The 24801-nt window shown below is 43.6% G+C and overlaps 1 long non-coding RNA gene across 1 annotated transcript in view; it reads right to left on the bottom strand.

The window, feature by feature from the left end:
* The window catches only part of LOC132405081 (uncharacterized), a 49086-nt gene extending 32018 nt beyond the window's left edge, over window positions 1-17068 (bottom strand). Inside the window, exon 1 of the long non-coding RNA XR_009515746.1 lies at window positions 16974-17068. This is a non-coding gene — a long non-coding RNA (uncharacterized LOC132405081). The remainder of the gene's footprint in view (window positions 1-16973) is intronic.
* Window positions 17069-24801: the final 7733 nt, after the last annotated feature.

Below are 24801 nucleotides of genomic sequence, written 5' to 3' on the forward strand. Positions count from 1 at the left end.
AAATGAGTAATCAAAGCACTTAGCTGACCAGTTTTGCGATTTTTTGAGGCTGGGATGTGGCATTTTTTTGGCATCTTCTTGGTTAAACATTTCTGGAGGTGTGGCCTAGGTAGTTTGATGTGGGTTGGCATCAAGGGTGCTCATGCAAAGGACAGGCAAGTGGTTGAGGAGGTCTTTGAATATCCTTTCAAAAAGAGTTGTCTGCTTACCTGTTCCTGATCAGTTTACCCTGCTCATGTTTTCTAGTGGAGTGGGGTCTTATGTGCTGTGACATTGAAGATTCTATACACATCATGGCTGTCAGTGAGTCGCAGAGTTTCTTTTGCTCTCTGCAACCACCATCTGCTCTGTAGATTCTCTGTTTAAAGCTGGTTCCTGCAAAGTTAATTATTTTCCCTTGAATATAGTTCAAAGTTCAATGTTCAAAGTACATTTATTATCAAAGTCAGTATACATATATAAACTTGAGATTTACCTTCTTGCAGGCACTCACAAAAGAAAGTAACACAATAGAATGCATAAAAAGACCTACACAACTGTAATGTATTGTGTGAGTATTCTTAGGCCAGAGTGTGTATGACATCAGGACACAGGTAGGAAAAATGGAAGTCTGTTGAATAAACGTGGTTGTTCAATCTACAGCGGTGTCCGAGTCACATCAATACTACATGATGTCAGAAGAAATCGCGAAAAAAAGGGAAGAGAAGACACTTTAAAGTTGTCACAGTTACAGCCACAGTTGAGTTTAAGCCTACAAGGTAATCTTGCTGAGAACTGGAAAACATGGATCCAGAAGTTTGAGCTGTTTTGCACCACCAGCGGCATAGCTGAAAAGACGGGGAAAGTGCAATGTGCTACGTTTCTGCATGTGGCGGGGGCAGAGGCAATAAAGGTTTGCAACACATTTGTCTTCCAAGATGATGAGCAAGATGAAATTGAAGTGTTGACGAAAAAGTTTCAAGATTACTGAGAACCGAGAAAAAACCTACCGTACATCCGACACATGTTTTCCATGAGGGCTCAAGGACCAACAGAGACCATAGATGCATATGTAACAGATTTGAAGAACAAGGCAAAAGACTGTCAGTATGGACAACTGCATGGTTCTTTAATACATGACAGGATTGTATGCGGCGTACGAGACGATCAAGTGAGAGGCTATTGAGAGAGGCGAATCTTACATTAGAAAAGGCAATTGATGTTTACTGTGCTGGCGAGATCACATCAAGTCAGGTTAAAGTGCTCAATGAAGAGATTGAAGTGCACAAAATAAAAACTGTGAAAACGGACAAGAGTAGGACAAAGCCAGCTCCACAGGATGATCAAAAGGAAGTTAACTGCAACAGATGTGGTTATAAACATGGATACAGAAAATGTCCAGCCTTTGATCAGACATGCAAGTTATGCCAGAAAAGAAATCACTTTGCAAAGATGGTCATATCGCAGGAGCATGCAAGGAAAATGCATGCTGTGGAACAGAATGAGGAAAACAGTGACATGTTCCACAGTTAAAGTGGAACAGGAGGTATGCATCAAGAATATTGACAATGCAGAGATGGAGGATGAAGATGATTGGACTCAAGATCTGATAATAAACAGGAGGAATGTGACATTTAAGCTTGACACTGGGGCAAAGTGCAATGTAATGTCAGTAGAAACATTCAACTCACTGGACATCAGAGGAAGACTGAGAAAATCCACCTGCAAGCTTGTTGTATATTTCGGCCACAAGACAGCGCCATTGGGAAAGAAAGCATTCACCTGTGTGTACAAAGGACAAACACACAAGATAGAGTTTGAGATTGTACAGCAACATGTTCCAGCAATACTGGGCAAAGCAACATGCACAAACCTAGGCCTGGTGAAGAGAATCTATGGTGTTGAGAAAGAAAATGACATTCTCAGAGACTTTGCTAAATTGTTTTCTGGATTAGGATGTCAGCCAGGGAAAGACCATATCCAGATTGATCCAACTATTGCACCAGTCATGACTGCCCCGTGAAAGATTCCAGTAGCTCTCAGGGACCGAGTAGTGGAGGAGCTACACAGAATGGAATAGATGGGAGTCATAACGAGAGAAATAGAACCGACCGACTGGGTGAATGGTATGGTGACAGTGGTCACAGAGAAAAAGATGAGGATTTGCATGGATTCACAAGATCTCAACCGAGCCATCAAAAGAGAGCACTATCTGCTGCTCACGGTTGAAGAGATTGTGTGCCGCATGCCTAATGTGAAACATTTTTCAGTATTAGACGCAAATCAAGGTTTCTGGCAGATCAAGCTGGATGAGGAAAGTTCCAAATTATGCACTTTCAACACGCCCATAGGGAGATATCGTTTCCTGCGTCTACCCTTTGGGATTTCTTCTGCATCAGAGGTATTCCTGAGGTCTGTGGCACAAATGATTGAAGGCCTGGACAGGGTGGTCCACATCATTGATGATTTGCTGATATGGGGTGACACAATTGAGGAACATGATCAGAGACTGAGGAAGCTTCTGGAGAGAGCACGTGAATACAACCTAAAACTGAACAAAAGTAAATGTAAGATCAGAACTACAGAGATCAAATACATAGGTCACATACTCAGCGCTGATGGGCTAAAACCAGATAATGAAGAGGTCAGGGCTGTGGTATAGCTACCACTACCCGAAGACAAACAAGAACTATTGAGGTTCATGGCATGATACAGTATCTTGCCAAATTCATTCCCAACTTATCGGAGGTCAGTGCTCCACTTCGAAAGCTACTAGAGAGCAACACTGAATGGCACTGGGAAGACGAACAAAAGAAAAGTTTTGACACATTGAAGCGGTTGGTTACCAATGCACCAGCACTCAAGTTCAATGATGTCAATAAACCGGTGACGATGTCTGTGGATACCAGTTCAGAGGGAATAGGAGCTGTTATACTGCAGGATGGGAGGCCTGTGGCGAATGTGAGCTGAATATCAATTTGTCCACCACCCTCAGCCTCCACTCTCAGGACCAGGCTCAGACCCAGGCTTCAGTCTGACGCCAAGTCCACTACAGCCATACCTAGTCAGCAGAGCATTTCGGGATACCACATAAATGACAGGTTGTATAAATTGTTCAAAAGGTAGAGCTCTCAACGTAGAAGTACTTTATATTTGCTGCTAGTTAGCTCCTCATTGATTGGTCATTCTCATCAAACCAGTCCTGCTTCTCCTTATCTATGGTTCAGCTCATGGAGGCTTTCAGGAGGGTCCATAGACTCGACTGTGTACACTGGAAATTGACAGACTGTCTGAGAAAAGACAGCTTTGTAGAGTCCTTCAGCATTGATGATCTTACCATTGAAGCTATTTTGATGGAGATAATAGAACGAGTTAGGCAGCTGGCAGTCCAGCAGTCGACAGTGCCTCACATGCCATGGGTGATGTGGACATTCTTGTGTCCCTTCAGTCAAACCATGATATAATGCAGCAGGTGTCAGCTCGGACTTAGTTTTGCCTTGACACCTTGTCTCCCCAATGAAGCCTGCTCCATGTGATAACGCCATGTTCCAGGCATTTTGTCAAGCAATGAAGCCTGGCGCATTTGCCTTCCTTATTATTTGCCTGCACTGCACTTTCACAGTAAATGTAACACTACATATTATATTCTGTTATTGCTTTTCCTTTGTGCTATATTGATGTACTTACATTCTGAAATTATCTGTATGGATGGCTGGCAAAACCAAGGTTTTCACTGTATCTTGGTAAATATGACAATAATAAACCAATTACCAAGATGAATTGCTGTATGAAAATTAATCCTCACATATAAATTAGCACATATGTAAGTGATGCCCAATGTGTCTCACTCACACATGTTTCTGCATGTACAAAAATAGATTCCCAGCTGCAGATGCTAACATAGAACATAGAATAGTACAGCGCAGTACAGGCCCTTTGGCCCACAATGTTGTGCCGACCCTTAAACCCTGCCTCCCATATAACCCCCCACCTTAAATTCCTCCATAGAGTCTAGTAGTCTGTTAAATTTCACTAGTGTGTCTGCCTCCACCACAGACTCAGGCAGTTCATTCCACATACCAACCACTCTCTGAGTAAAAAACTTTCCTCTAATATCCCCCTTGAACTTCCCACTCCTTACCTTAAAAGCCATGTCCTCTTGTATTGAGCAGTGGTGCCCTGGGGAAGAGTCGCTGGCTGTCCACTCTATCTATTCCTCTTAATATCTTGTACACAGTGCTGCTCATTCAGTTCCACTTTAATACATGCTGTATCAGACCTAACACAGTCTTCTGCATAGTGATGTGACACTGTCTCAGAGTCAGGGAAATATCAATGTAAAATCTTGGCTGTTGTTTTCAGGCAAGTGTTCGACACCACTGTATATGACTGGACACCTTGCCGTGTTTATGTGGTAGAAGCATCAACAGCCCAGAAGGGAATTTACACAGTTTATCGTCAATCCTTGGTTTACAATTACAGTTGTTTATTCATTGAAATTGTTTTACTCAGTCAACAAATATATGCCGCTGTGCAATCCAATTTTTCCACAAGCATCTTTAATCTACAAAGATATCTCTGGCTGTTCTGCTGCTTTCTCAGTTCCTTGATGACCTGAAAGATTTACTTTCAAATCATGTCCATTTCCAATCATGTTCAGACTGACCACAATTTCCTCATATCTGAATTGTATTTTAACCTGTAGTTGACTCAGTTATTTCTTTCATGCGGCCTGATCATCTGTAACATCTAGTTTTTAGTCAGAATGTTTGAATGACCCTGATACTATCTTTGTCAAACTGTTTGGGAAAAGTGTGTTTTTTAATTGTCACTCTTGCTGAAGAGAACTTTTATTTCTATTTTCTACGAGCTAATTATCTACCTTTGACTTTAGAATGTGAGACAGTAGATGAATCCTTCACTATTAATAATTGAGGGGAAATCCGTGACCAGAAGTTCAATAGGAGTAGCCACACAGATACTAGGACTAGTAGAGAAGATTGGGGACTGAGTATCCTGCAGTGAATAACCCATTGCTGACACCCTGAGCCTTTCCTCCATCTAGAAATCTAAGTCCGGAACATGATGGTGTGGCGACCCACTTTCTGCGCAGGCGAACCGGCACACAAATAGCCAGCGCACGAGGGGAGACTTTGGTAATGCACCTCTGATGTCATTTCTGCCCAGGGAGGGCGGGCGCTCGGGATTAAATGCCAGCGCCGCAAAGTTTAAATAAACTAGTCTCGAAACGACTTACCGACTGCATGTTGTTATTTCAGCGCTGTGTGTAGCACATCGCTACACTGGTGACCCCGACGGTCCAGACGGGATTTGGACAAAAACTCTTCATCTGTTCACGCAGTTTCGCTAAAACTGCCGACTTTCTGGACGCTGCGACCACGCGTGTGATTTAGCCAAGAAGAAGCCCAGTTCCAGATTCGGCAGATATCCTCTGATTCCACGCGTTACTACCTCGTGGTGAGCGCCCTTGACCAGGAGACTGCCGCCCAGGTTGCGGATTTCATACAGTCGCCCCCAGAAGAAGGCAAATATGAAGCATTCTAAGCGCTGCTCATTGGGACCTTTGGCCTCTCACGGCGTGAGCGAGGTGCCCGCTTGCTTCACCTGGACGGTTTGGGAGACAGACTGCCGCCAGCATTGATGAATGAGATGCTGTCCCTGGCTGACAGACACAAGTCCTGCCTCATGTTAGAGCAAGTATACCTAGAGCGACTGCCCGAGGACATACATCTGCTGCTGGCCGACGCAGATTTCAGTGACCCCCGGAAGGTGGCAGCCCGGGTAGACGTGCTGTGGAAAGCCAAGAGGGAGAGCATGGCGTCCGGCGGTCAGATTACCAGGCCACGCGCCCAACAGCAGACCAGACCAGGCACGGCAGGGGAGCGCACACAACACAGAGGCAGGAGTGAGGAGGCCAGTGAACAGTGGTGTTTCTACCACCAGTGGTGGGGCGCAAAAGCCCGCCGTTGTTGCCCACTCTTCAAGGGCCAGGGCCAGGGCCAGCTGTCGCTAATGACTATGGCGGCTGGCCACCAGGACAGCCTCTTGTACGTCTGGGACAAACAGTTGGGACGCTGCTTCTTGGTTGATACCAGAGCAGAGATCAGCATCTTGCCCCCGATGGGGTACGACACCCGCAACAGGAAGCCAGGACCCACCCTGAGGGCCGCAAACAGCAGCACGATACGGACTTACAGCACCCGCAGTGCAGTTGCAGTTCGGCGCCAGCCGGTTCACGTGGGACTTCACACTGGCCGTGGTGCCCCAACCAGTCCTGGAGGCGGACTTCTTGCGAGCTCACAGCCTGCTGGTCGACTTGCAAGGAAAAAGACTGGTACGTGCCGAGACTTTCCAGATGTTCTCCCTGGGTGAAGCCAAGTTGTTGGCCCCACACCTGGACTCCATCATGCTGTCGGACAACGAATTCACCAGAATCCTGGTGGACTTTCCATCGACTCTGGCACCGCAGTTCACGGCAGCCATGCCCAGACACGGGGTACAGCACCACATTCCAACCCAGGGACCACCCCTCCACGCCCGCACACGAAGGCAACCCCCGGAAAAGCTCCGCCTGGTGAAGGAGGAGTTCAAGGGGATGGAGGAATTGGGGATAGTACGGAGGTCCAACAGCCCATGGGCCTCCCCCCTGCACATGGTGCCCAAAGTAGCCAGGGGTTGGAGTCTATACGGCGACTACTGCAGACTGAACGAGGCTACCACTCCAGACCACTACCCAGTGCCGCACATACAGGACTTTGCAGCAAACCTGCACAGGGCAAGAATATTTTCCAAAATAAGCCTCATCCGGGAATACCATCAATCCCCGGTGCACCCTGAAGACATCCCCAAAACAGCACTCATCATCCCGTTCGGCCTGTTTGAGTTCCTCCAAATGCCATTCGGCCTGAAGAATGCTGCACAGACGTTCCAGCGGCTAATGGATACGGTGGGACGCGACCTGGACTTTGCGTTCATCTATTTGGACGACATCCTTATAGCCAGTAGTGGTCGTCAGGAGCATCTGTCCCACCTCCGCCAGCTCTACTCCCGCCTGAGTGTTTCGGCCTCACAATCAACCCAGCCAAATGCCAGTTCGGTCTCGATACCATCGACTTCCTGGGCCACAGGATTACCAAAGATGGGGCAACACCTCTGCCCGCCAAGGTAGACGCGATCCGCCACTTTGCCTGGCCCAACATGGTCAAAGGCCTGCAGGAGTTCGTTGGTATGGTGACCTTCTACCACCATTTCCTCCCCTCGGCAGCCCATATCATGTGCCCTTTGTACGTCCTGATGTCGGGTAAAAGCAAGGACATTACTTGGGACGAGGAGGCCGTGGCTGCTTTCATTAAAGCCAAGGAAGCCTTGGCAGATGCCGCGATGCTGGTGCACCCCAGAACGGATGTTCCAACTGCCCTCACAGCGGACGCATCCAACATAGCAGTTGGCAGGGTGCTGGAGCAGCTCATTGAGGGGCGCTGGCAACCCCTGGCATTCTTCAGCAAGCACCTACAACCACCCGAACTCAAGTACAGTGCTTTCGACCGGGTGCTGTTGGCACTGTATCTGGCAATCTGGCAGTTCAGGTACTTCTTAGAAGGCAGGCCGTTCACTGCATTCACGAAGGTGTCCGATCCCTGGTCAGCTCGCCAGCAGCGACATCTGTCCTACATCTCCGAGTACACAATGGACATCCAGCATGTCTCGGGAAAGGACAACGTCGTGGCGGACGCACTCTCCAGACCAGCTGTCCAGGCCCTGTCCCTGGGGATGGACTATGCAACAATCGTGGAGGCGCAGCAGGCAGACAACGAGATGCCCAGCTACAGGACCGCAGTCTCGGGTTTGCAGCTGCAGGACTTTCTCATAGGCCTAGGTGAGAGGACCCTCCTGTGCGATGTGGCTACCGGCCAACCTCGACCCATCGTCCCGGCAGCCTGGAGGCGGCGAGTGTTCGACTCCATACACGGTTTGACGCATCCATCTATCAGGACAACCGTCCAGCTTGTCTCCAGTAAGTTCGCGTGGCACAGACTTCACAAGCAGGTCAGTGAATGGGCCAGAAAGTGCGCGCAGTGCCAAACAGCCAAGGCGCAGCGGCACACTAAAGCCCCGCTGCAGGAGTTCGAACCCACCCTCTGGAGTTCGACCACATTCACGTGGACATCGTAGACCCCAAACCAGTGTCCCAAGGAGCACGGTACCTCCTAACTATGGTGGACCAGTTCACGAGGTGGCCAGAGGCGGTCCCACTCACCAACACATCTGCCGATTCCTGCACCTGAGCACTGATCCCAACCTGGGTAGCACGTTTCAGGGTACCGGCCCACATTGCCTCTGACAGAGGTGCCCAGTTCACTTCCAGCTTGAGGTTGGCTGTGGCCAGCCTTTTGGGAACGCAGCTAAACCACACTACTGCATACCACCCACAGTCGAACGGACTAGCTGAACGCTTCCACCATCACTTGAAGTCGGTTCTCATGGCCCACCTGAGAGGACCTAATTGGGTGGACGAGCTTCCCTGGGTCCTGCTTGAAATTTGTACAGTGGCCAAAGAGGATCTGCACGCCTCATCTGCCGAGTTGGTGTACCGCGCGCCCCTGGCCGTCCCGGGAGAGTTCATACCAGCCGCAAGGGGGCAAGAAGAAGAACCCGCAGCAGTCCTGGACAGGCTACGCAAAAGACTCAGCAACCTGGCCCCCGTACCAACTTCACAGCACAGACGGACTGCGACCCATGTATCCAAAGACCTGCAGAACTGTAAGTTTGTATTTGTACGAAGGTACAGACACCGGACACTGCTACAGCGGCCGTACGAGGGGCCATTCAAGGTGATCAACAACAACGGGTCCACATACATTCTGGACATTGGGGGAGAGAGGAAGTTTTCATGGTGGACCGACTCAAACCAGCCCAAGTGGACTTGGCGCAGCCAATCGAGGTTCAGGCACCACGGCGCAGAGGCAGACCTCCCAAACAGAGGCTGATTCAGACTGTGGACATTAGGGGGTGTATCACCTGTTCTGGGGGTGGTTATCTGGCGACCCACTTTCTGCGCAGGCGAACCAGTTCACAAATAGCCAGCGCGCAGGGGAGACTTTGGTAATGCACCTCTGATGTCATTTCCGCCCAGAGAGGGCGGGCGCTAGGGAATAAATTCCAGTGCCACAAAGTTTTAATAAACTAGTCTCCAAACAACTTACCGACTGCATGTCGTTATTTCAGTGCTGTGTGTAGCACATCGCTACAATGGAATACTTTTTATTTGCCCAGATCAGTTGAAATCCAGTAGCACTCTCACATCATCTATTTCACAGTAGCCCACACTGATTGGCGTGATTCCAGCACCCTGAAGATTCATTCCTTTCACCATGAGCACTCAGTGACTGCAGATACCCAAGCTACTCTAACAGAAACTCCTACACCCATACCCTCAACTGTCTAGAAGGACAAGGTGCAGGGAAACACCCCCACCTACAGGCTCCCCTCAGTTCCATACCATTCTGACTTGGAAATGAATCACTGCGAGCACGGCTCAGTCCATCATGAGAACAAGTCTCCCCTCCATGGACTCTGCTTACCCTTATTCTTGACTCACTGATTCAGAAAAGCAGCCAGAACTGTGCAAGACCTCTTCAGCCGGACATTGTAAATCTGCAGAGTACATATCAGCAGGTCCGGTGTCTCATTTGACTTGAATTCCCCTTCGGCTTACCGTTGGGTAATCAAGCCTTTTGCACCTTCCTGAGGCAAGGCTCTGGATACACTTTATATTCGATCCTTCGGCAAGAGTACATCAGCTTAGCCCCATCTTTTTCAATGGACTGCAATAAAGTTCATCTTCATCTAAACTTTGTTTTTGCTTCTATTTTATTCTATCTTTAATTATTTAAACCAACTTCAGCTATTTTTTATAATATCTTGGAGACATATAAAAGCAGGGAAAAAGGACATTGGAAGTTTAGCCTGTGTGATGCTGGAGACTGGCCCCGAGGGTAAGTTGTCTGCAGCCTGGAAACCACTTGCTGTCCTGAGCACTCCTGCGATGAGCTTGGAGCTGAAGTTTTATGGTTGTTGGGAGTCATGTTGCTTAAAGGCCCAGTGTACCTGTGAGGATGGCGTCAGGGCAAGTGTAGGAAGTGGCCGTGCCCAGTGCCATCTCACACAGTGCCTTGTGATTTGCTAATGACCCGGTTGATGTGCCTGTTGCCCTGTAGCAAGGCAAGGAAGGTGAACCGGGAATCGCTGCATAACACTGATGCACTTGCATCACTTGGCCATTTGATTTGCAGAAGCAATACTAACGCTTGCACAAACCTCACCCTGTGATTTATGCGTTAATTATCCAAAAAACTCACTACAAAAATGTTAAACAGCAGTAATTGTTAAAGTATTATTATTGTTAATAGCTGCCTCATTGGCCCAGAAAACGAGGAACTAAAAGAAGAGAATTCCCTTTACTCAGTTAGTGGATTTTTACAAGAATTTTTTTTTAAATCCCAAATATTGTTTTCCTTTTGTTTCTTTTCCTTTGAGTTACTTTGTCCTCTCATTTCCTTTATTAGTTTTGTTCCAGCTTATTTGACAGTAAATTCAATTCCCTACATACACCTTCCCCACATTCCTACCTACACTTATCCCTTAATCTGTAAATGCCATTGGCGGAGGAGATTTTCTGTCGCAGCGTTCAACAGGCTTCCAGGTTCCTTGGTATCCCCACCACACAGTTGTCCCTGGGCACATTCCCCAGCCAGCAGTGAGAGAAAGCTATGAGGTGTAGTCCAACAAGAACGACAGTGTGAGGGACCCATCTACCGTAACATTAAGCCACCTGCTAAGTTGACTAAATCTCCTCTGCAATCACTCAGCGTTTGAAAGTTTACGCCACTTGTGTTTTTAAGCCACACCTAATATCTTTAAGTGATTGTTGGTGCATATTATAAAATACATTTAAAGGTACTATAAAATATTTAAATGTTTCTGGGGATTGTCAGGTACATTTACAGGGCAATTAATTTAAGAAAGGGGAGAATATATTTCTAGCATGAGCTTGCTGCCACCTCACATTCTATGCAATACAGCTGTCATCTAGTGGGCTAATACCTTCTGGCTGAAATCTGTTACAGTAGGAAGAAGAAACATCTTCAATATTGATTCTTTTGTCTACTCATGAGGGAATGGATGACTTCACCTCCCCCCCACCCCATGCTCTCTAATACGGGATTTTAAAATGATGTATGTGATTTATATCTAAAACCAGTACTTCCCCATGACTCTCCAGCCCTCAATTCTTTCCTACTAACCTCCTTTCTATACCTGGGGCACCCTCCACTTGCTTAAAAGGTACACAAGGTACACATTGTTCAACATTTCTTCATCTTTGTTGAAATGTCTGTTGTGCATCACAAACTTGTCACGTGTGTCCATTTAATTAAGTACTTGAAAATGTTGGATTTCCCCTTAAGGCTAGAGCCTTCAGAAAGCAAGTTTAAATGCTATATGACTAAGGCAGCAATAATGTAGAGCAGAATGCCTGTTTTCTTTTCCTTCTCTGCAATTAATGATCCACTAACAAAATTGTTTTCTCAAGTATTTCCAAGCTGTGTGCTTCAGTAATTTTGTTTGCAAGTCATTAATTACAGAGAAGAACGGGCATTCTTCCGCTTTTCATTAACAGAAAAATTTCAGCCTCTAGGCTCATGGAGCCCCAGTCCACAATGTGAGGGCAGGAATCGTGTACTGAAGGTCACTATGTTTTACATCTGTAAAGAACCTGCATAGTTTTACTAATTATGGCTGCAAATCTGCAAACTTCTAAGTAAAATTGTTTCAACAGCAAGATCTCTGCATTATATGCGATTGGACTCTGTTCTATAATCAATTAACGTCATTTCCAAAGGTACTGGAGTAATTATATTTTTACTATTAGTAGAGTTTCAGTCAGTTACATTGTTAAATACATAGAGATCCTAGGTTTTGGTGGTTTTTCAAAATTAAGTAAAATTAGAAACACAATTTACACAGCCTTTGCTTCATAGTCAGAGAGTCACAGAGAAATGCAGCCCAGAAACAAACCCTTCTAGCCCACAGAGTGCACACCAACCACTTCCAGTAAACCTACTATTATTCTCTCACATTTCTAGCAACCTCTTTCCCCTCAAATTCTTCTATTCATCTAGATACTAGGGATAAGTCACTGAGGCCAATTAATGGATAAACCTGCACATTTTTTTGGATGCGGGAAGTAAGTGGAGCAGCCAGAAGAGCACCCAGAAGCAGTCATGGAGAGAACAGGTGCACTCCATGCAGACAGCATTGGCGTTCAGGGCTGAACCCAGGTTGCTGGAGTTGTGAAGCAGTAGATCTGCCAGTTGAGCCAGCTGTGCTGGCCCTTCAGATTTTACCAAATTAGTTATATATATTGTAACTGGGATAAATTCATAAGATAACACATTCAGTCCATCTATCCATAGAAAGCTGAAATACTTCACTTTCTAATTCAAATGAATTTGAAATAAATCAGCCAGAAATAAACCTTTCTGGACAGACCCAAATGTGGTTTACTCTTTTCATAAACAAGGGAAGGCTTTGGGAGTAACTCCACGGAAAAATCAGGAGCTGGAGTCACTAAAGCAGTGCAACGTTGAGTTCAACACTGATTGACAACTCCTGCAATACTGCTGATTCCAAACTGTATCAGTCTCTGTTGTTCCTTTCAATTCATCAGCTGTATGGAGAGGGGCAAGCTGTTGTGTGTGCAACAGCTTGCTCTCCATATTGTACTACCCTGTAGTACCCGGCTTGCATATCACATAGACAGCTAGGATGCAATATCCATGGTCGGCCCCAACCAACGGAGGACCTCATGCAATTAGGTTTTATCGGTTCCAACCTAGGCTTCTTCATTCTAATCTCAGTTTAGTTCGAAATACTGCTCTAAGCTACATTCTCTGTTCTATGCCATTTATTAATTCTGGGCAAGAATTTATCAGGGATTAATATTAATCGACAAAATTTTGCATGAGTACTGCGCAGCTTTCTGCATTTATGTCACTGTTCCTTTCAATTCTGCAGCTTCTACTTCTGTTATTAGAACGTTCTGGAGTTTTAGAGTAATTGAATCATACACCAGTTTCTCTGGGCCCTCACATCTATATACATACATAATAATCTTACTTTACCTCATGCATCCAATCAACTGCAGGCTGATATTCCTACCACCACCAACATCGGGTGTAGTTTACAAAAGCTAATTAATCATTCAACATGCATACCTTTGACATGTGGGACAGAGCAAAGGATCCTGAAGGAAAGTGAGGAGAACATGCGGACTGGCCCACAAGCACACCTGAGGTCAGATTGAACATATTGTAGGTGTCTGGACCTGTAGGCAGCAATGCTAACAAATGCACCACTCTTTGATTTAGGATTTTTCCACCAATAGAATAATATACATTGCATACTATATAATGATGTGCTAGGACTAGGGTATTCTCCCCAACACTTAAACTTTGTGAACTGAATATTAAGTTTAACATTCTGTGTCTCCATTTGGAGTGTGGTATTTTACAAGGTTCAAAATCCCACCACTAAGTTGTTGGTCAGCCACCCTGTATGAAATTTCCATTAAAATTTCCTGGGGTTACTTTCACAAAATGCTGGAGGAATTAGCAGGGCAGGCAGCATCTATGCAAAAAAGTACTGTTGACGTTTCGGCCTGAAGCATCAACTGTATTTCTTTCCATAGATGCTGCCTAGCCTGCTGAGTTCCTCCAGCATTTTGTGTGTGTCACTCTGATTTCCAACATCTGCAGATTTTCTCTTCTTTTGCTTCCTGTGATGAAGAACATATACCTGTCTGGACATGCCCCCTGCTGACTGCTCCTGTGGCTCCTCCCACAGACCCCTGTATAAAGGCGATTGGAGGCACTGCTCCTCCCTCAGTCCCCAGGATGTTGTGTGATGGTCTCTTGCTGCTGACGGTGCTTTCTTCCAACTAATAAACGCCTATCTGTTGCCTCACGTCTCCGAGAGTTATTGATGGTGCATCACTTCCTGGTATTACATTTTGCCTTTTGACAACATGAATGCTCCCATCTAAATCTCAGCTGCTGGAAGTGAAGTTTAGAACACATGACAAATTATCCAAATATGGTGTGCTTTTCCATGTAGGAAGATTGGGGTCAAAGAATGCAGCTTGATCAACAAAAAACACAACTCCAGATGCTGTAAAACTGATTCTGAACATATTGTATAATATTTAGGGAGAGAATCTTTGGGGTTATGGAGCAGGGAGGAGTGGATCAGTGAACCTCAGCAAATGATTCTGCATGATAAATGTGGTGGGAAAGTAAATACATATTGATATATTTACTAGAATTTCCTTGATTTTTTGGCAACATTTGTGTTGAATAAAGAATAGACCCCTGGACATTCCAGTCCCAATCTATGGTGAGACAAGAGATTTAGCAGGGATTTTCTGACTGAAAAATATTATTTACCAGTCACTGGAGTGGTTTTCTCCTTGACTGGGTTGATTAAATGGTGGGGCAAAGGTTTATCAAATTCCATCTGTATTTTTACGCAATCATTTTATTATTAATAACTTATAATGATAGCCACGTTCGGCTTTCGTAGAAACTTGGGAAACCTGTGTTACCTTCATTATCAGGTTTTCAAAACATCATTTAGGATATAACTTCCCTAAAAAAGAAGTTATATCACTTCGATTCTCAAGTCTTTTCTCTGGCTATTTTTGAAATTATCAAGCAGGTGCTTGGCTTTGTTCTTCATACCTGATTCCTCGTTTTTAACTAGTCAACTGATTTACATTTAATCCCTTTTTAGCTTTCTTAATCTATACAGTTTTGCACAGTATTCAGTGGCTTGCAGTGGTGAAGAGAGTTACATCAATCTCATCTTTCAACTCTCTTTGCCCTTGTGAAGAGCAGTTCAATGTTCGATTAAATTTAACAGACATTGAAGGGAGTCAGTTGACCGTGATTTGGATTCGTTTACTGGAATCTGTTCAATACATTTAAACTTTGTTCTTCAATAGAAAATGAAGGGATGTGTGATTGAAAGACGTTAAGAGCAAAATCCTGAAACCAGAACTATTCTAGAGTCCGTATTAATTACAGAATGTTGAGTATTTAATATTCCAGTAATATTTGAGATATATAGTAAATATATTGTTTGACTAAGCACTCTTTGTTTGCTTACACAATTCATTACGGGTGATATATAATAGTACGTAAATGTCATACATCATCATGCCATCACATCATATGTATGCACCTCCATTAAAGTAAAAATGAATGTACACAAGTTATTTCCTGGCTCCCTTGTTTTCTTTTCAATCAGTTTTTATATTCTGAAGTTACAAAACATAACACATAATGCAGTGTTAATACTGTGGCCATGATCTGATCTCCTCTGGTGAAGGGATATATGGTTGTCAGTGAAATTAAGAACTGAGTGATTCAACAGTGTGGGCATGCTGTCTATCAGATCAATTAGCGTCCTGCCATTAGAAAATAACAAATCCTTTCACCATTGTCAATATGTTTGAGCCTCATTGGATTCTAAAGGTTGGATCATGACTTCTAGAAGACTGATGCATAGGATCCCCTAGCTAGAACCCATCCAGCCCTCCACTTTGGACTTCTCTGGACCTGTTACTGTCACTGGTACTTTAAATGAGTTCATTAGTCCTGCCTAACCAGTAACAGTAACAAGTCCAGAGAAGTCCAAAGAGGAGGGCTGGATAAGCTGCAATGCAGAGCACTGGAAGATCGGTACTCATTCATACAGCATTTAATCAAATCTCTGGGCCAGGAGTTCCCAGCCTTGTTTATGCTGAGGACCAATACCATTAAGCAAGGGGTCTATGGACCCAGGTTTGGGAACCACTGCTCTAGTCTGAGATTTTTATTTCTGAACTACACTTCCTCTCCATCCCAAAGACTGCAGAGATCACAAGGACAGTTCTGTCCAGATCAACTCACCCTGCTCTCCCCACCTCATCTTCCACCTTCCATTATTTTGAGTTCTGGTGTTTGTGTCCGCTTCTTTTCACTCATCACCAGACATTTCCCAGAGTTACATATGGATAAATAGGTGGAAGTTATTATCATACAACTTAGTTTCTGTTTCCTTCATTGTAACCAGTTTGCTTGTTTTATTATTAGGATTTGAACTCAAAATATGTAATTATAAAACAATAATTTTTGTTCATTTCCTTTTGCATAACAAAATATAAACTCAGTGGCTGCTTTATTTGGTATACCGCTACACCTGCTTGTTAATGCAAATATATTATCAGCCAGTCATGCAGCAGCAACTCAATGCATGCAGAAATGGTCAAGAGGTTCAGTTCTTGTTCAGACTAAGCATCAGAACGGGGAAAAATGTGATCTAAATGACTTATATCATGGAATTATTTTTGGTCAGAAACTGCTGATTTACTGAAATTTTCAAGCACAGCAGTCTCCAGAAATTGCAGAGAATGTTGCAAAAAAAAAACAGCAAAAAAAAAAATCCAGAGAGTGGCACTTCTGTGGGTGAAAACGCACTATTAATGAGAGAGGTCAAAGGCGAATAGCCAGACTGATTCAAGCTGACAGGACCTCAAGTACCTCAAGTATCCACACTTTACAACAGAGGTGTGCAGAAAATTATCTCTGAATGTGCAACACATCAAACTTTAAAGTGGACGGGCTTCAGCAGCAGAAGACCATGAATGTACAGAAATACACTCAATGGCCACTTTATTAGGTACCTCTTGTACCAATTAATGTGACCAATGAGTGTATAATATAGTTTTAGTGGGGGTTTTTTTTGATTTTTTTGTGATTTATTATTGTTGTTTTCCTTTTAATTTTGGTATTCTAAATTTTAAATCAAATCTTATGTCGGCTTTGAGAGTCTGCCCTGAATAAACACCAAGAGTTAACACATTCTTGCTATCTTACCTAAGGTTTAAATCCTTTGCTATGCTTCTGTTAAAATAGCAACAAGCTGGACTCTCTTCCTTCCAATGGTTCTTGCTGATAACATTCTGCACAAAACCAGCCTCTGGTAACCATGGATAAAGCTGCAGCATAAACAGCAGCTGGTTATTCAACCACAGAGAGCTTCAGAACTGCGCCTGATTCTTTCCTTGACTAATGCATGCATGTGTGTTAGACTTCCAGGAGGAAATTAGAGATATATGTCCTACTTGTATTCTCATATCGCTTTTGCCTAGGATATTAAAGGAGACCATTCAGGCAGCAAGTCGATTAGCCCGTTGTCAGAGTGCACCCATCAGTTCCATTCCCTCACTTCTTTTCTTCAAACCTATCCTGTTTCACTAGTCCATCAACTCCATTCACCTTTCTACACGAGAAGAACGTAAGCAGCCAAATAATCTTCCAATTAGCATGATCTTGGAATGTGAAAGAACAGCAGAACATGTCGAGGAAATCTGAAGGGGTCACAGAGAGAACTTAATTACTCACAGGTAGCAATCACAATCAGGATCAAACCTGGGCCCTTTCAACTAGTCAGCTCCTCCCCTCTATCTAAAAATGATAAGTTCAATAGCAACCTTTCTTTCTCCAAGCGAACAGTTATATCTTTAATCACTGACATAACACAAGATTAATTTGGAACAGTTGTTAACAGCGTGATCTGACGTCTTCCTCCTGTCTCTTTCCCCACACTTTCTCAATGACTCAGCGAATCCTTTAAAATAGATTTATTTATAATTTTACAGGATCTTCAGCACTGACATTGAGGCTGCCATTAACATTCTGCTGTCATTGAGATGCGGTGGTGTCGGATAGCAGAAGAAAATTATAGTTTGTGTTTTAAAATTCTCCAGCACGTAGAGGTAGTCCTGCTGTCTCAACAGAGACAATCGTATACATTGAAAGAGCAGAACGTTTGCTGCTGCGCAGTTCAAGTCAATAAAAGATTCACATCAGTTGTCCTACAAACAAGGTGAAGGCAAGAAGAATTGAGTGAAGCACAGAACCAGTTTACTCATCAGTCAGATACAAAAACGGCTTTAAAAAGTCTAACAGATGGCTGAGAATATATTAAATTTACATTAACAAAAATGTGTGAAGCTTCCTTGTGCCATTATCTTGTCTGAGTAAAGAGCTTTTACACTGAAAGCTTGTTCAGGAAAGGGAGTTTGACATGTCAGTTAAAGAAAATACTATACTCTTATCATCCACATAAGGAAAGTGGGGTAATGTGTGCAATTATATCTTAAGTTAATCAGAACTTTAAGCTGAGTGATTAGTGTTTTTAAACATCTGCTCCAAAATATTTACATGTGTATTTACACCACTAAATTCTGTAGGGCTGTCTTCATGGTTGCTTGGTTTTTAATTATTATCAATGATTTTCTTTATCTCTTTTGGCAGTCAAAATATAATTTAGAATATTTTCTATGTAATGGCAGTGTATTAACATTTGATTAAAGTGCCATCATCTTCAGTTCACCAGTGGTGTAGTGGCGTCATCACCAGGCTGTGAGGCTAGTTGTCACGGGTTCCAATCCAGTCAGCTCCTTGCACGTTTCCCGTTCGTGCTAGATTGACCATTAAGCTAGCAGCTCAGCTTCATGGGAAATAGACAAAATGCTAAAGAAACAGCACAGTTGCTACCCAATGCCCCACCAGGTGTGGAGAGGAATAACAAAAACAAAGTGCAATCTTCATAGTACAAGATACCCCAATTCAATTAAGGATATTAAATCATTCTTATTTGAAATTTGGTGGTAGTGACCTTCTCATTTTCACTTAAAAACTTGTCTTTCTAGCCAAACTGTTGAGAATAGTGGATGGTTAAGCGGTGAGTTCAAAAACATACATTCGATTTTTATTTCAACTTGGGATCATTATGAATTTTGAATGCTAAAGGCCAAAACAAATGTAAGAATTTAGATGTCCAATATGACCCAACCTTCTATTCTTCATTATGAATAAAAGGATATTTATTGTTGTCCCATTTAGTTTCCCATAAGGAGCAATAGCTGATGCTGTATATGAAGCCATTAAAGGTAAAAAGCATGATGTTGTGTTTGTTTGAGATGGGTGAGGCAGATGTGAATTAGATGTACAGCAACATTTATCAGGGCTGGTACTACAGAACAAAGGAAAGCAATATCCATGGTCTGGATATATGAAAATTACTGGGTTACAATTTCAATGAGTTATAATTACTTAATGAGTGAATTTCTTGTCATAATTCAATCTGTACTGAGAGTTTGAATACAGTTTTCAAATTATTAAATCTTTGGATGATTCTGTCAACAAAGGTGAATGTTAATCAGTGGGATAACTCTAAATATAAAACTTTAGATAAACTATCAGTAAATCAGTAAACCTGAATGATCAGATTAATGACTTTAAACTCAAAGGAAAACTTGTGTTATGATTACAAAGAGGAACACATATGTATTTTCTGAACTTGGTTCAAAAGATTCAAAATACATTTATTGTCAAAGTATGGATGCACTATACAACCCTGAGATTCAGCCATGCTATTCCATGCCCTTATTTCAGGAAGTCTGATCATTTGGCTGTACTTCTACTCCCTGAGTAAAGGAGAGACTGAAGTCTGCAGCACCAGCAGCGAGGACCAAGAAGGTATGGACAAGGGAAGTACAGGAGCGTCTACAGGACTGCTTTGAATTGGTGGTCTGGACTGTACTCAGGGATTCATCTTCGAATCTGGATGAGTATGCTGCAGTTGTTACTGACTTAATTAAAACCTGTGTGGGTAAGTGTGTGCCCACAAAGACTTGCTGTGCATTCCCAAACCAAAAGCAATGGATGAACCAGGAGGTACATTGTCTGCTGAAGGCTAGATCTGTGGCAATCAAGGCTGGTGACGTAGGTTTGTACCAGAAAACCAGGTATGACTTGCAAAGGGCTATTTCAAGGGAGAAGAAACAATTTCAAATGACGTTGGAGGCGACATCGGAAGTAACACAACTCTGGTAGGGTTTGTGAGACATTACTTCCTACAAGGCAAAACCCAAAAGCATGAATGTCAGCGATGTTTCACTACCAGATGAACTCAATGCCTTTTATGCCCATTTTGAAAGGGAGAATATAACTACAGCTGTGAAGATCCCTGCTGCACCTGATGACCCTGTGATCTCCATCTTGGTGGCTGGTGTTAGGCTGTCTTTAAAGAGGGTGATCCCTTACAAGGCAGAAGGCCCTGACGAGTACCTGGTAAGGCTCTGAAAACTTGTGCTAACCAACAGGTGGGAGTATTCAAGGATATCTTCATCCTCTCACAGCTACAGGCTGGAGTTCCCACTTGCTTCCAAAGGCAACAATTATAATAATGTGAGCTGCCTTATTGACTATCGCCAAGTGGCACTCATATCTACAGCGATGAAATGCTTTGAGAAGTTGGTCATGACTGGACTGCTCCTGCTTCACCAAGGACCTGGACCCACTGCTATTTGCCTGTTGCCACAATAGGTGAATGCAATCTCAATGGCTTTTCACATGGCCTTAGACCACCTGGACAATACAAACACCTATGTCAGGATGTAGTTCAACTATAGCTCAGTATTTAACACCATCATTTTCACAATCCTGATTGAGAAGTTACAGAACCTGGGTCTTTATACCTGCCTCTATAATTGGATCCTCGACTTCCTAACTGGAAGACCACAGTCTATGCAGATTGGTGATAATATCTCTTCCTCACTGATGATCAGCACTGGTGCACCTCAGGGGTGTGTGCCTAGCCAACTGATCTACTCTCTCTATCCCCGTGACTGTGTGGCTAGGCATAGCTCAAATACCATCTAAACATTTGCTGATGATACAACCATCGTTGGTAGAATCTCAGATGGAGATAAGAGAGCGTACAGGACTGAGATATGCCAATTAGTGAAATGGTGTCACAGCAACAATCTTGCATTCAACATCAGTAAGATGAAAGAGCTGATTGTGGACTTCAGGAAAGGTAAGACAAGGGAATACATACCAATCCTCACAGAAGGATCAGAAGTGGAGAGAGTGAGCAGCTTCAAGTTCCCGGGTGTCAAGATCTTTGAGATCCCAACATATTGATGCAGTTATGACGAAGGCAAGACAGTGACTATACTTCATTAGGAGTTTGAAAAGATTTGGTACGTCAACAAAAGCACTCAAAAACTTCTATAAATGTACCATGGAGAGCATTCTGACAGGCCACATCACCCTCTGGTAGGGGGGGAGGGGCTACTGCACAGGACTGAAAGAAGCTGCAGAGGTAATAAATTTAATCGGCTCTATCTTAGGTACTAGTCTACAAAGTACCCAGGACATCTTCAGGAAGCAGTGTCTCAGAAAGGCAGTGTCCATTATTAAGGACCTCCAGCACCCAGGGCATGCCCTTTTCTCACTGTTACCATCAGGTAGAAGGTACAGTAGCCTGAAGGTACACACTCAGTGATTCAGGAACAGCTTCTTCCCCTCTGCCATCTGAGTCCTAAATAGACATGGAGCCTGTGAACACTACCTCACTTTTTAAATATATGTTATTTCTGGTTTTGCACAATTTTATAATCTATTTAACATACGTATACAGTAATTGATTTATTTATTATTATTATTTTCCTCTTCTTCTACATTATGTATTGGATTGAACTGCTGCTGCTAAGTTAACAAATTTCAGGACTTATGCCAGTGATAATAAACCTAATTCTAATTTGATTTGTCTTCCCCACAGACAACCATGAAACCCATTCAAGCAACAACCCCCCCATGCAAAAAGGAAATAGAACAAACAGCAATAAAAAAGATTGAGTGAAAACACAGAATATATAACACAAAATCAAAAGAGTCCATGTTCAGTTCAACTCAGTGTTCAGTACCTGCAGGCCACCCCAATTCAAAGTCACCCAAAAGAGCAACAAAAAAAGAAGTGACCAGACTCAGAAAACACATCAAAATGTGAACTGCAGTCCAATCCACAAAGTACGTTGATTAAATGTTGCTATGGCACCATCCTCCAACTGCATAAAAGGAGAGAGAGATCATTCAAATGCAGGGACATTTCCAATGAAGCAGCGAGCAGTAGACAGGGAAAGACTGCATTATGCAGACACCTTGTCCGGTAGCAGCGAGTGAGAGGCTGGTAGACTGCGCTGAACACTCACTCGCCTCAATGTTTTTAGTCTTCCTCCACACCTTAAATGGTGAGATTGGAAACAAATGGAGACGATCATGGGCTCGTGCCCCATCTCCAAACTTCTTGCCCACAAGGAGGCTGCTCACTTCCCAGAACCCTCTCAGAGACAGCAAAGTGCCCGATTGATCAATCGGTGCAAAAACACACCATCAAACTGTAGATTATAGGCTCCAACAGTATCAGAACTACATTTGAAAGAAAAAGAAGTTGTCAAAGAAGTGAAAGAAGCCATTTCATGCTCCATCAGGAGGATGTCACCCGTGGTAGCGTCGTTTGTTGGCGCCACCTCAGTTTTGAATTATGATGACATCGATTTTCCTACCAGTTTTCATTATTTCATTGCAAGTCAACTCAATGATCTACAGATTTCAGTATCTTTGAAGCAGATACAACACCTTTAAATGGACAAATGTTCATCGCCATGGCTGGAAGCGGGGCGGGGGGGGGGGGGCGGTTGTGGGTGGATTCTAAGCCGGACTGAAACACAGAGGGATGAAGTCCCCTCTACTCAGGAAATTGTTAGCAAGTGTGCAATCACTGGACAACAAAATTGAGGACCAGGGGGCAAGATTGATCCATGGGTGAGAAATGAAGGATAGTTGAGTTCTATGTCTAGGCAAGATATGGCTTTCTTCGGCCATGCCAGGTATAGTGATTAAACCGGAAGCTTCCTCAACTATGCACATGGACTGAACTGCTGATTCAGAAAAGGCAAAAGGTGAAGATGTGTACTTCATGATAAACTCTCAGTGGTACTCCAAAGTGGCGGTTTTGTCAAACTCATGTTCCCTCAACTTGAATATCTATGTTCAAACACCATCCATTGCATTTCCAAGGGAGTTCTCCTGCATAATCCTGACCACAATTTACAAACCAGCAGTGGACTATAGTCAAGTTTCTGAGATACTGCAGGATGCCGTCTCCATACACTACACAGTCCACACTAACGCATTTTAAATTATAGTCAGGGACTTTAACCAGCCTCATCTGCAGAAAGCCCTGCCCAATTACCATCAGCATATAACCTGTAGCACCAGAGGTCCCAACACACTAGACCACTGTTATAGTGAGACAAGGAATGCCTACCATTCCATGCCCAGATCGCATTTTGGTAAATCAGATCACTTTGCTGTCCTTCTTCTATGTGCATACAAGCAGAGGCTCATGAGAAAAGCTCCAGAGATTAGGATAACAAAAAGGTGGTTGGAGGAGGCAGAGGAGTGGCTATGGAATTGCCTCAAGTCAGTAGACAAAGCTACATTCAAGGACTCATCTTAATGAATAAACCATGTTTGTCAAGGACTTCATTAAAACGTCGTAGATGAGTGTGTCCTCACAAAACCATTCCGACTCTTCCCCAATCAGAAGCCCTGGATGAGATCTGCAATATACTGAGGGCCAGATCAGAGGCATTCAAGTCTGGTAGCCAAAGAAATTTTAGGAGGTTCAGGTGTGATCTCAGAAAGCCGTCTCACGAATGACGTGGTAATTCCGGACTAAACTTGAGTCAATGATGGATGCTTGACACTTGTGGCAGGGCTTGAATACGAATACCGCTTATAAAGTTAAATCAAGTGACATCAACACCAGGGCTTCCAGATGAGCTCAGTGACTTCTATGCTCACTTTGACCATCAAAACATGGAAGAACCATCACAAACTGCCACAGCCACCCTTCCCCATGATCCTGTGGTTTCATGAGGGGGAACCCATGAAAAGGTTCGAGCCCAGCCAGAGTACCTGGCCAAAATCTAAAGATCTGTGCTGAACAACTGGCTGGAGTGTTCATTGAGATCTTTAACCTCTCACTTCAGCAGTCTGGGGTACCCACCTGCTTCAAACAGGCTTCAATTATACTGGTGCCTAAGAGGAAGGTGGTGATCTGTCTCAGTGACGAGATTTTGATCAATGATGTTTGCCAATTGATTGTAACTGTGTAAGTAATCAGTTTGTGTAAAACTGCTGCGGGATCCTGTGATGAGCTCTGTAATATATTATTATTACTATTGTCATCATCATTATTATTTCTTCTGTCTTTTTGTATCTGCACTGTTTTTTTGTCTTTTGCACACTAGCTGAATACCCAAGTTGGTACGGTCTTTCATTGATTATATTATGCTGTTACTCGATGGATTTATTGAGCATGCCCACAAGAAAATTAATCTCAGGATTGTATATGGTGTTATATAAGCTAAGATATAAAGTGGCAAACTCCTTATCTTAGCACAACTGAATTCTAAAATCATTCTAAATATCCTTTGTGCCCTTTATTCATTCCCTTACGATTCTATTGGTTCAGAGGTGACTGATGAGGCTAATGTTGAATTTACAGATTCTTCCACAGATAGGACAGGAAGTGCCTAATATGTTAGGCTTGTGCCTACATTGTCTCCCTTCTATGGACTCTGTCTATATTTCTCTCTGCCTCATTAAAGCAGCTAGCATAGTCAAAGACTCCACCCACACTGTTCTCTCTTCTCCCATCAGGCAGAAGATACAAAAGCTTGAAAACAGGCTCAAGGTCAGATTCTATCCAACCATTGTAAGACTATTAAATTGTTCCCTAGTACCCTAGGATTCTTGACCTCACAATTTGTTATAGTGACAA

The sequence above is a fragment of the Hypanus sabinus genome, chromosome 2, assembly GCF_030144855.1.
Source record: "Hypanus sabinus isolate sHypSab1 chromosome 2, sHypSab1.hap1, whole genome shotgun sequence".
Taxonomy (NCBI): domain Eukaryota; kingdom Metazoa; phylum Chordata; class Chondrichthyes; order Myliobatiformes; family Dasyatidae; genus Hypanus; species Hypanus sabinus.